We start from the raw sequence: 13,402 nt of genomic DNA, 5'->3' as shown, positions 1-13,402 counted from the left end.
ATCAGTGGCTATTGAAGTGGACTGAAAAACATCTATTGATAACAGTCATGAGATAGAGGTCATGGAAAAACTTAGTATGTTAAAGTTTTTCACAATTTGTGTGCAAGTCTACAGAAAGGAACCGATCACTATGTTCACTGCTGTAGGTTGCTGCATTTCCAATGCAGCCTGAGTTAATTCCACTTCCACTTAGTTTTACAGAGTTCCTCTCGAAGAGTTTTTTGTGCTGCAGCATCTCCAGTTTTCAGAAGTTTGGCTTCTCATTAGGAAACTACTGCAGTACAGAGAAGCAAGACATCCTGGAGCCATCTCACACTTGCTTGTGGGCAGAAATTGTGGAATGCTGAGTATTTTGTACTTCAAATCTTGCCAATGGCTGGAGAAAAATAAAGCCATTATTAAAAACAGCATTGTCATTTTTTCTCCAACAAAAGCAAGACCCATCTGGTTCTTATACTGTTTGAGTCCATGTCTACAAGGTTAAGCAGTGCAGCCTTTGCCGACCTAAGGACAGACTTCAGAACCAGGATATTTTTAGTGTTTCATGTTTGAAATCTGCTTGGTTGTAGGTATAAGGAAGAAAGAGAACCAAAGGCAAGATCTACACATTTCCACAATTCCTGAGGCAGGAGAGCTAAATGCCATACACTACAAGCTGGAACAATGTTGCTTACATTGGGGCAGCACCTCAAGGTTTCAGATTGGTGTGCTGAGCATATCTGAAAAAATAGCTCTGGTGACAGTCATCTGGATAGTAGCTATTTTAGACGGCTTTTTGATGCTCTGGGTTGTTAGCCTTTTTTTTGTTAAGAGATTACTCTGATGAGTACAAATGACTCTACAGGCAGGCAGCTGCAGAGATAAAAGGTGATGAGGTTTATACCTCATCAATCAGTGTTAAGTGATTGTGGTGAGCCACTTGAAGCCAGCTAAAGACAGTCCAGAACAGGAATTATTCAAGGTCTGCTATATTTTAATACTGATTTACTTTAATAAGTGATTTCTATGAAGGAGACATTTTGTTTGCTGTTAAGTTTTCTTAGGACTGTATGATAACTGCCCCTGACAGTCTTCAGGGTTAAAAGGTGACAAAAAACTCTCTTGAAAGTAGAATATTTTAGTTAATAAAACAGCTGGGTTTTATCCCAAGTGCAGACATGTCCCAAGGTCAGTTTGATCCAAGTCATGGCTTGTCAGTAAGAAAGCTAGGCTTTGCTCTAGAAGGGGTACCTACAGCACAGTATTTCATAGCCTTGACGATGTAAACATGTCTTTAATGATCAGCTAATGACAGGATTGCTCATCTGGACACCCTCATCCAACAGTGAAACCCTATGGTGTTCCATAATAATGATCTTTTTTCAGTTAGTGGGGACAAAAAAGACCAGCCTAAGTCTTTCCCTGTCCTTCTCCCCTGCAGTTAAACCCCTCTGTTAAGCACAGAGCCTTGCATGGCAAAAGTGCTTACACAGTCACTCTCAACTCTTTCTGATGTGAGGTGATGTGTATTTCTGATGTCCAGCATCTCTTCTCCCTTTTCTGGGCAGTAGGAAGGGAAGGAGAAATGGAAGGAGAAATGGAAGCAGAAGTGGAAACAGAAGGTAAAGAAAAAAGTAAACAAGGCTCTTTCTTAGTAATTACCTTCCAGGAAATCTACCCTATAACTACTTTGCATTAAGGCACTTAGAAAGCTGAGATGAGAAATGTAAATGATTGTAACTTCCTCACCCCCCCCACAATAAAAAACAAACAAACAAACAAACAACAACAACAAAAACAAAAAAAGAAACAGCTTGTGAACAAAAAAAAACCAATACAACAGAATTCTGATTTTTTAATGGTGATTCAGTTGCTGCCTGTATATGTAACTAAATAAAACCAGAAAATCAATTATTTGTAAAAGCTGTTTCAGTTGAGATTTCTCTGTTTGCCCTTCATTGTCTATACCACAAGTGCTGAACTGTGGAAGTTGTAATGGAAGTAACTTCTCTTAAGCTTTTTGCTTTTGTTTCAAAGCTTGCAAAGGCATTTCTGGCATTCTGTGCTATTTGTTTTTTACGATAAATGTTATGGCCTGTAGAAGTGGCAGTCTCAGTTGCTGAAGAGGCAAACTGACAAACCAAAATTTCTCTGTTCTTTAATCTCAGGCATTCTGAATCCTTGCATGCTTCTGCATGCAGTTCACTATATCCTTGTAACCCATTCAGATACAACCATCACAGAACTAGTTGGACTGGAGCAGCCTCGATGAGACCATCTCCCACTTCAGGTAGTCCATGAAAGTTATTTAGTGAATATAAAAACAGAAACATCTCAGAATGATGTACACCTGGAAAAATATACCAAGAAAACTTTGTCTATGATGTAATACAAGAGTGAATTCCAATATTTTCAGACTAGGATTCAGCTCTTCCGTTGGTTCCTTCTTCTCTGTAGGAGGTTGGGTTGGGATTTCACAGTCTGGATCCTGGTTTGTAAATGAATGGACATCACTTTCAGGGTGCTTCAGATACTTCTCTCCTTACTTTGGAGGTAAGCATAAAGAATCTTTTGTCATGAGCTAGGTCACCTCAAAATCTTCATTAGACAGTGAAGACCTCACTGAATTAATGGTTTAATTGGATTTAAAAGACACATCTCTTTGAATCCAGCAGATTCAAAGAGGATCAGGGGACCATGCATGAATCTGAAAACAATGGAACTTGGTGAGCAAAACCAGTAGTCCCATACTGATTTCCTAGAAACTCAAACTGTGAGACTGTAATCCATAATGACAGGAACAGGAACATCTTGCATCAGCTTCATAAAAAATGTCAACACAAGTATATGTGATTAAAAAGTCATATAGACTTTATACATAAAGAGACTTTGGGGCTGACACTGATTTTTTTTCTCTTCAGATTAAAATCATTTTTCTAAAGTCTCTGACTCAGAGGTCACTAGGGGTTTCCAGTAGCAGAAAAAAACATCTTTTTTGTATCATGTTGTTATGGATGGAAGGAATTAAAGCATTAACACATTCTCTACCTTAATGTGTATGTACTGCATGGCCAGCAAGGATGGAGTAGTGTGGCTGGAGCTTTCTCACTTAAGGTGCAAAAAGGCCTTGGGAACTGCAACTTGAGCTTTGTTCTTCTGTCTCATTTTACGTTCAGTGTGATTTTAAGTCCTTCCCATTAGACTGGTGTAAAAAGGTTGTGTGGCCATCTGGATATGGATAACCAGTGATTAATTTATGTAGCCTGGAAATGTATTTACATAGACATTGGTAATTTAGTCACCCTGAAATCAAAATAAAGTGTCTGGACTCAGATTTGTAGAGCTCTGCTGGAGTTACACCAAGAAGATCTATGCATGCAGGCAGGGCCAACTTATGCACATTTTATTTCATTTATTCAAAACCTTCTACTTTTCCTTAAAGAATTATATTTCCTAGGAAAATTGTGCCACTCTAGATAATCCATAGGGACATCTAGACTAGCTCTGTACTCAAATGCATTCCCCACTCACTTCCATTAGCCCTTTTCACCAGCTGGCACCCACAGTCTTACCTGGCGATAGATTAGCCCACATTTCCACACCTCAGGGACATGAAGAGGTATGCTCCTCTTTAATGAATAATTACATCATATTTTACCTATGATCATGAAATTGGTGCTCTGAGAGATGGAACTATTATTAAACCTAGTAACTTAATTAAAAAAAGGAAGTTGTTCTTTAAGATTCAAGTGAGTCCTTGATGTTTGAAGGAGACAGTCACCTTGGAAAATGTAAGCCTTGTGGTTTAACTGTGTTTTGGAGCTGTACTTACCCTATTCCTTTAGTTTACAAAGAAGTATATTGTGTATTTTTGAAAGTAATACTGGGCCCTTGTTTTTCCTTCAAATGCTGTGGTAGGAATAACTTCACAAAACTCCTAGGACCCGGGTGATATTGCTGTATGTGCAATGAAGAGTTATTGTGCTTTTCTGGATGTTCCTATAGATCCACTCAGTGAAACAGAGTGCAGGCAGAAAAAAATTACTCTGCCCTGCTAGTCAGTGCATGTAAGGTTAGCCAACACATCCCTGCGGAAAGCTGAAATGTGCTGAGGCTGTAGCCCCAGAGAACCAGGTGACAGGTAAATGATGAACTTTAATGCTTTCTGTTCCCACTGCAGTACGTATGGATCTGAGACCTTCTTAGGGACATCAGCCCAGTCATCTCGATGCCTGCTGTTCAAGGAAGTGCATCTCTTTCACTGAACTGGCACTTTGTCCATGCTTTGGCCTGTAAGGCAACCTTCCTTGTGTGGAACACAGTAGTGCTATCATTAGGTAGGAGAGTGAATTAAGGGTGTAGTAACATTTTCTTTTTTTTTTTTTTTTTTTTTTAAGGGAAACACATGACAGTGTATTCCATGGTCTGTCTTGCCATAATAGTCTGAATTCAAATTTAAACTATTTAGTGTTCTGGATTTGTTGAGTCCTCAGAGAATAACTTCCAAGACTGTATTTTATTTAGGTATTTTTTACAAGACATAAACACCAGAAATGTCTTTCCAAGGATTGAACAGTCTTCCTGATTTATAATAATGTTGAAAATAACAGAATTTTGTCATCTAGTTATTCTACCAGCTGATGTTATTGCACTCAGCACCTAAACTAATTATATGCTGCAAAGAGCTTCTCCTAACCTTCACTCTCCCAGTTGTCAGACTGGAAAATAGGCTTTAATAACACACCTGGGAGTTTAATCTGGGGAGAAACAGACATGACGATCCAAGTGACCTTGCCACACACGTCTGTTTTATATCAAGGCTTCTCAAAGTTGAGTGCCTCTTCTGCTGATAAAATAACCCAGATCCAAAACAATTAGAGCCTTGAAAGCCTTGAATTTTCCCTAGAGACTTCCAGGCAGCCAGTGCAGCTGTCTGAGCAGCAGTGTAATGCTCTCCTGTCATAAAGTCCCACTTAATAAGTGGGCTGCCATGTTCCAAATTAGCTTTCCATCCAAATGGTGTCATTAAATAGAAGGAGAAATTAGGGCTAGGCAGGGAATAGACCAGCCTGAATCTGAAACAATGTGAATCCACAGCTTTTCTGAAAAGTGCTAAAGTGCTATGTCAACACTCAACAGGTAAGATTAAGTTCCAAGCAAAAATATTTATCACTGTGTGTACGGGCATCTTTTACAGTGCATGTTGATACCCAAACTGTTCTGATGTGTTATTTCTAACACATGGTATCCAAGACATAGCATGAACTTTTCTGTACCCCATATATGTTGTCAAGTGTTTAGTGACAAAGCATGGCAGGCAGTAATTCACAGTGTGTCTCCTTTAATGTGGTTGAAATATTTAAAGAGTAGTGAGATTCTGCACAATTTCCATTTTTTTCTTTCTTTCCTTAGGTATTTGCCCCCTAATGGCAAACCAAGCTAACAGAGCATGCACTTACTGAGTTTTGCATGAAACATAATTCAGCATGTGTTCAAAAAGGAATATAACTTCTCTATTGAATACTGGGATCACTGGGAAATGGGAAAAGATGGCAGTTTGCAGGACTTTGCATATGGTCCTTTGATGATCCACTCTAAGCACAAGAAGAAGAGGGATCGTAGTAGCTTTAAGCAGGAGCTGAGAAGTTCCATGGGGAAGCTACGAGAGTGGGAAATAGATCAGGAGAAAACTTGGAGACAGATCTAGTAGCAGCCATGCTTGGGGGAGTATTTTAAGTAGCTCTTGTACATCAAGAAGGAGTCAGGCTGGATTCTGAGTATGAGTGATGCTCTTCTTGCCTCTTTCCATAGCATTGTAGCTCTATCTTTCTCTCATCTCTGTGTGTCATATAATAAACAGAACATTTCTCCGTCTTGTTTCCCACTGTAGCAAATGCTGGTGGGTAGGCTGGGCCTAGGTAGGAATATAAGCTAGTCTGTTGCTTGATGTTACCTGGAGATCTCCTTGCTTCCTCTACTGAAAAAGTTGTTGTGCAGTGAATCCTCTCACAAAACACTGCCAGCAAGGGCTGAAAGAGAGGGATTCACTTGGCAGGACTTGGGTCATTAGTTCAGCTGACGTCCTCAGGTTAACCAGCATCCAGCCCATCCTGTCTGTTACTCTGAAGGCTGGAATGGTTTCCACCTGTTGGAGAGATCATAGTTCTATCCTTCAGCTATATGGGATCACTGGGAAAAATTGTTTTTTTGACATGCCTTTTCTGTAATGTGACTTGGGTCAAACCCTCAATCAAATAGCTCCTACTGGAGCCAGAAAGGGAACTAACCTGTTCTTTGTGGACCTGACAGAGTGCCTTCATGTCACATTAACGTTAGCACTCCCAGGAGGAGATACAATTTTGCCACTAGTTCCAGGAAAGTTATTTCTGCTGTTTACAGGGGAGATGAAACAAGGATTTGGATAAAAAAAAAAAAAAATAAAAAAAAAATAAAAATGGGAGGGGACTTCTGTTTTGTCAAAATGCAGTAAGATTATAACACTTCCTGATCTGTGCATTTTTGGTAAGTAAATCCTAAAGAGATGTCACAATTATAAGAGCAGAATTAAGTTCAAACAGCAACTTGAGAAAAGCCTTGAACAGTGTTTGATTTAGAGGAAACAGTAATTGGATTTTGATGTTTACTTTTTTTGCTGGGTAGGAATGGCAAACATTACTCTAATCTCAAAGGAACAAAGGACACTGAGTTCCACTCTTGGTGACTTTCATATCAATGTATAGTCTCTTCTTTGCTAGGAGTTGGACATTTTCTTGGTTTATGCTGCTAAGATTGGACAAAACTTGTTTCCATGTACTTCATAATAAAATCTGGATGGTGTTACCTAATGTCAGCAGAGGGGTTACATTTTGCATTGTAGAGTTTCAAAAAGCTTTTTTTAACGCAGAAGCAAGGCTGGTCACATGCTGCCTTTTTCCTCTAGGTACTGTGTTTCCTGCTTAATTTTAGCATCACTCACACTGCTAAGGGAACACCAAAGAGACTGCATTACTGTAGAAATACGCAAGTCCTGCCTCCCCCCATCAGCTGTCAGCCGCAGAAACCTGTAAGAATACGCCAGCTGTGAGCAGGAACAGGCAGGCAGCAGAGGCAAACAAGATGATTCATGCGGATCTCTTGACCTCAGCACTGTTTCTCTTTCACTCCTGAAACCACTAGCATATTTAGTCTGCTGCTGTTCAGCTGCTCTCCAAATGAAACCGTACTCCTTCTGCGAAACAGTGCTGTGGGTTTTGACAGCAATAATTGTATCTGAGTTCCCTACTCGCAGGTTATTGCCGACGTCAGACCTCAGTTAAATATGGGTTATTTTCTTTTTACCCCTCACCAAATTTTCAGCCCAGACACCATGCTCTTGAGGCAGTTATGACAGAGCTGGAGTAAAGGCAGGCAACCGATGGCACATGCACACCACAATGTGCTCAGGCCTCTGGCACCACAACGAGACCACCAAATGTTCTTGTTGAAGCCATTCAGCTGCTGGAAATGAATTGTTCTCTGGGCAACTATAATTATCAGGACAATTAGCAGAGGGAATAGCTGTCTTTCTGAATCACTGAACCAGAAAGCAGGCTTTTGACAGGATCATCATAATCTCTGGCCAACATCAATGAACAAGGATTCCAGCCCTAATGAAGCTGTTGTGGGGCCATCCAATGGCTTTATTCAGAGTTCTTGTACCTTTCCTTCTCGTGTCCTGCCTCTCAGCAGGTCTGGGAACAGTGAGCTCTGGCTGCAAGTAGTAGCCATTATGCGGAAGCTGGTTGCAGATGCTCTGTGAGCCACCTGTATGAACAGCAAAGCTAGTCTTACAGTGGTTTTATATTACTATATTCACTGCTGCTGCTTGCCACAATACTGCGTATGCTGGAACATCTCCAAATTGCAGAAAGTCATCTTAAGTTAGAAAAAAAAAAAAAATTAAAATAAGTCAATATATGAAAAAGCTGATTCTGTGTCCACTCACAATAAAAATGACGTTGTTTGAAATCATCTCTGTCAAACCATGTTCTTTATCAGGTATATCAGTGGGAGATTCCAGGGTGTGATGCCCTGGAATAAGTGAAAAATCAAGCCTGATGGCATAGTTCCTAAACAGAACAGAGTGAGGATTTACTGCTGTAGTATTTCTGCTTAATGCCAACAACTTCAATGTATGTTCACCGTATTTTAAAAAACCACACAGCTACATGCGAGTCTAGGGACTTTGGAACACAGTATTGAGACTTTCTATTAAAAATATTTACAGCATCTGGAAGCATATTAGATGTATCGCCATATTTAAAAAGAGGTAAGAAATTCTACATCTTTTTTTCTTTCTAAAGAAACAGTCTCTTTCTGTTTGTAATCACAGGTGCACATGTGTATGGTGGGGAAGTCAAATTGTCTATCTGTCCCACATGGCAGGGGGTGGACACCTCATTTTCAGGTCTGAGTTGTTCTGGCCATGTAAAGCAGGTGACTAGGGAATAGAAACAAAGCTAGGAATGAATGTGTGGAAGAGATGCATTTGTCTGCAGCAGCAGGTGCAAGCCATATAGTGGCGGTACCTGCTCCTGAGAGCAGTTTCGGCCACTTTAGACTCTCCCTCAGCCACACCAGCACTGGCTTCCCTTTAACACAGGCGCAGACACCCCAGCAGTGCAGCCACAGCTGTTTGCAGTTCAAGACACTGCAGGGCAACCTACTGCCTATTGGTGAATACTCTTTTATGTTGCCAGAACTATTTCAGAGGAAACTATGCTAGATCTCTGCCAGACAGAGGAATTTCAAGTGGATAGTATAGTATGAAAGAAGATTACTTTGTTGAATCTGTCTTTATGGCAGCAGACCTTTACTGTGCAGTAATTTGTTGTTAAGTCAGAACTTAATGCTTGGTACTGTGTAGAGCACAGTTATGCTGTGAAGAATGAAGAGCTGTTAAAATTATGAGCCAGTTGTGATGGATACTGACATGAAGTACCCTACGGGCTACCAACTGAAAGGAGTACAGGGAGATATAATCCTATAAGAAAGCATATTTAATTTTGCATGCATTGTGGCTTTAACTTATTTAGAAGTTCATTGACTGATTCTCTGTATGTGTCGATTTCTTTGTTTGTTTTCAATTTTGTTTGCTGTATTTCTATAGATGGCACAGGGAACAAAATCATACTGGTGATTAAAAAAATAGGAAAACTCTTTTAAAGGTGACCATGGAGGAAGATGTCCCATACAGATATGAAGAGTACATAGTATTCTCTTCTTTCTTTCAAGATATTCCGCTACATAAACACATCCAAGTCAGTGAGATAAAAATGGTAAAAGGGTAGAAACATTCTATCTCAGCACTTAGCTGTCATGTCTCCTCATTCCTTCCTCACATCCTAAGGCACCCTTTGTACCCTGGGTATTAATTTTAATAGCTAGAAAAAAACAATTAAAAAAAAAAAAGTGTTTTTTATTTAATTTTAAGAGAGCTTTCAAGTTATAGCATCTTAGTTACTTGTCACTGGCTATATACTTAGAGGGTATAACATGGTGTCGTAGTTTGAGCTCTGAGGGCAACTAAGCACCAAGCAGCCGCTCACTCCTCCCTTCTCTCCCAGTGATGAGAAGGGACAAATGAGCCAGGCTTGGGATTTGAGATAGGACCAGCAAATCACCCATTATGGTCACAGGCAAAAGGCAAACTCATTAGGGGAAGGAAAAAAAAAAGAATGTAAATTCAATACAGACACTGACAACAACACTTAACAGACAGAGTAGGACAGTGAGAAGCATTGCCACATCTTGAGAACACCTTCCCCCCACCCCTCCCTTCTTCCCGGGCTCAGCTCTGCTCCCGATATCTCTACCTCCTCCCCCAGGGGCGCAGGGGCAGGGAATGGGGGGTGCAGTCAGCGCTGCCACTTCCTTCATCTTCGGTGAGGGGAGTGTCCAAAACTTGTTCCTCCTGCTCCATCGTGGTCCCCCTCTCACAGGAGACAGTCCTCCACAAACTTTCTCTGACTTGAATTCCTCCCACGGGCCGCAGCGTTCCCCACACTGCTCCGTCATGGGTCACTAACTTCCTCCGACTGGATTCCCTCCCATGGCTGCAGCCCTTCCCGAGCTGCTCCAGTGTGGGACTCCCCCGCATGCTGCAATCCTCCCAGCACTGAACTACAACAGTAGGGCTACCTCCTCCCACAAGACCCCGGCTTCTTTGGGCACAGACACCTTGATCTTCCATGCAAAATGAAACACAGGCCATAAATCAATGTCTGCTCCACCGTAGATCTCCATGGGTGGCAGGGGGGGCCGCCCTGCTGTCTCACCACAGGATACAGGGGGGTCTCTGCTCCGGCACACCTCCCCCTTCTTTTCTTCCTCTTTTCCCCCACTGACCTTGGTGTTCATGCAGCTGCAGCAACTCCTTCTCACAAGTCCCACTCCTCCTCACCACATCCCTTCTTAAATACGTTATCGCAGAGGCACAGCTGATGGGCTCAGTTTCCAAACAGAAGTGGAGCTGGCTTGGAGCTGGGGGAGCTTCGAGAAGCTTCTTACAGGCAGCCACCCCTATAGCCCCCTCCCCTGCCACCAAAAAAACCCACCATTCACTCAAACCCAGGACAAACATGGCCTAGTTCTGAAGTTTCAGTAAAGCTCTGTAACTTATAGTCAGCAGTAAGGCCAGTCCTTGTATACACAGAATTGGGTGCTACTAAACACAAAGACATACTTACTTCAAAACCAGATTGAGTTGTTCAAGTTATATTTCCAAGGTTTTTTTTAGCTACACTATTTTGAAGCTTCACAAGCCCACACCCCCTGACATGAGAGCCTGCTATAACCTACTTCAGTGCAAAATCAGCTGGTCTGAACTGCCACTGACAGTGGCTGAGCTAAAGGAACATGCTTTATTTTTTAGTGAAGTGGACTCAGATTTGGAAGTTATCCTGGTTTCAGCTGGGATAGAGCTAATTTTTCTTCTTAGTAGATAGAATAGTGCTGTGTTTTGGCTTCAGTATGGGACTTGGTATGAGAAGAATGCTGATAATACACTGACGTTTTCAGTTGTTGCTGAGAGATCAAGGACTTTTCAACTCCCCATGTCCTGCCCAGGCACAGGTGTACAAGAAGCTGGGAGGGAGCAGAGCCAGAGCACTGAACCCAAATTAACCAGTTAAATGTCCCATATCATATAACGTCATGATCAGTATATAAAGGAGGGACAGACAGGAAGCTTGATCTCTCTTACTTCTGGGATTGCGGTTTTGGGATCTTTTCTTCTCTGGGATCACTAGCCAGGAACCCGCTGGGCATCGGTCAGCAGGTGGTGAGCAACTGCATTGTGCATTACTCATCTGTACTTTCTACTATTAACATTATTATTTTATTTCAGTTATTCAATTGTTTTTATCTCAACCTATGAATCACCCTACCTTTACCCCTCCAATTCTCTTCCCCATCCCCTGGGTGGGGGAATGTGAGCAGGCATCTGTGCGGTGCTTGGCTGCTGGCTGGGTTTAAACCACCACTGGGGTGTTAATCATCACCAAATGGAAGGCAATAAGCTGCTGCAGACAATAACTTCTTAAATGCCCAGCTGATTCAGCCAGCCAGTATTTAGCAATGGCCTCCTTTGGCTTGATTCAAGCTGATTCAGGGCCTTGACATAAAAATAAATCAGTAAATTCAATGCAGAATGGAGTAAAAATTATCTCCAAATTTAAATTGGGTTTAACAAAGCCACAAGAATTTCTTGTGGACTCAAATCAAAACCATAAGCTAGCCACTTGAAAAAGGAAAGATGATGAGGCAGACTCTAATTTTATCCTGCTTGCCCAAGAAAATATAGTTTATGATAGCATATTGGTTACACACGTTTCTATTCTTCCCACTGTCCCCAAATCAATTTTGATTTTCCTAGCCAGTTTTGTAAAATTGACTAAGGGATAGAGATCTGAAAGACAGTATGTTCCAGCAACTCCTATGCAAATTTATGTCAGGGTAGACAAATAGATGTATACAAGCTTCCTGATCTACCAAGGAGGCACCATGAATTAAGTCATATCAGACACAAAAACCCAAGCCAAAAAACAGAAAAGAACCATAGGAAAATAGCCCACGTAAGCTCCACTTGCAAGATCTTGATTCTTTCAGAGCATCCAAGCACATCTATCATCAAAGAGTGCAACATCACAACAGGTTGTTCCTGCTAGTTTAAATTGTTTGTACCACTCTGATCTGCTCCATATCTGTCCTCCTCCGTTCTGGATTCCCAGCAGCATAAGATACTCAGCGGTTCTCAATCATTTGGTGTTGAATTTTCAGTTTGCTTATACTGACAATAATTAATCCAGAGGCGTGCTTTCTTTTTTATTATTTTTCCTTGAGCTGTATATTTTGTGTGGTAGGAAGAGGAAAGACTCTTGACTTCAGAATGTTTGCTGCATGTGCTTAGAATAATAGAGCATACATGACTGAATTCCTGCTTAAATTCTGCTGAAGTAAATTAACTTATGGGGTTCACAGTTTTGGTCTCTGGCTTTTCTCCCAGTTGCGAAGGAGCAACCTCCACCGAGTGTGCTGGCAAATGTGACTGTGATAATGATCCAGTATACAAAATGACTACAGAGAAGGGAGGTGCAGGCATCTTCCTTTTTTTGGAAAGTCATCTGTCCTTGATGTACTTATATGCTCTCTCTCCCTTTTAAATCTTGCTCTTGCTGGAGTACACTAACACATCTAGCAATTTGTGCTAGATGGTTAGGAAAGAGGAAAGGGGTTGTGAATTGAAGTTCAGGAAAGGAATAGTGTCTGTAGTATGTCTTTTCTGGGCTCTAGTCTGTTATCAAAAATAAATTATTCCTAGGCAGGGCTGGCAGATTCTTGATATGCTTTAATAATTATGAATCACAGAAAAGAGAATCCTGTCCTCAAAGATACCATCTATCCTTGAATATATATAACAAAATGGATCATGTCAACCACACCTACTGCCATTTTGAAACATTTTTCCACATAGTGTTTAGAGGGATGCAAACTTTAAACGTTTTTTTTTTTTTTTTTTTTTTTTTTTTTTAGCTTAAACAAGGTAGACTTGGAAGGGACTGTGGTCTTTGGTCTGTGCTGATGTGGTGATACAGTAGTGCTGTGGAGGGCGAAATCCTCCAGAGCAATGTGTTTGTGGGGAGCCCTGCAAGAGGTCTTGGCGGTTGAGATTTTCCTGCTGCTAGTATAGGCTCCGCGACAGGTAAAAGTTCTGCATTTGTTGCCTAAACTGATGTAAATTTGTCCCCTGAACTCCGCGAAGGATGGTGTAGGATTAAGGCCTCTTCCCGGTAGCCCTGCGGCAGGGGGCTGCCCTTCCAACGGGGCCGCAAGGGAGGGAGCTGCCGTGGCGGGGGCCGGGGGGCTTCGGGGCGCCCCGGGAGCT

General features: G+C 41.5%; 1 protein-coding gene across 1 annotated transcript in view; it reads left to right on the top strand.

The window, feature by feature from the left end:
- MOB3B (MOB kinase activator 3B) overlaps window positions 1–13,402 on the top strand; it is a 133,817-nt gene that overhangs the window by 10,124 nt on the left and 110,291 nt on the right. The window lies entirely within an intron of this gene.

Source organism: Tyto alba, unplaced genomic scaffold (assembly GCF_018691265.1).
Source record: "Tyto alba isolate M040663 unplaced genomic scaffold, T.alba_DEE_v4.0 Super-Scaffold_13, whole genome shotgun sequence".
NCBI lineage: Eukaryota > Metazoa > Chordata > Aves > Strigiformes > Tytonidae > Tyto > Tyto alba.
Note: the sequence above shows the minus strand (reverse complement) of the source record. Positions and strands in the feature narration are given on the sequence as shown.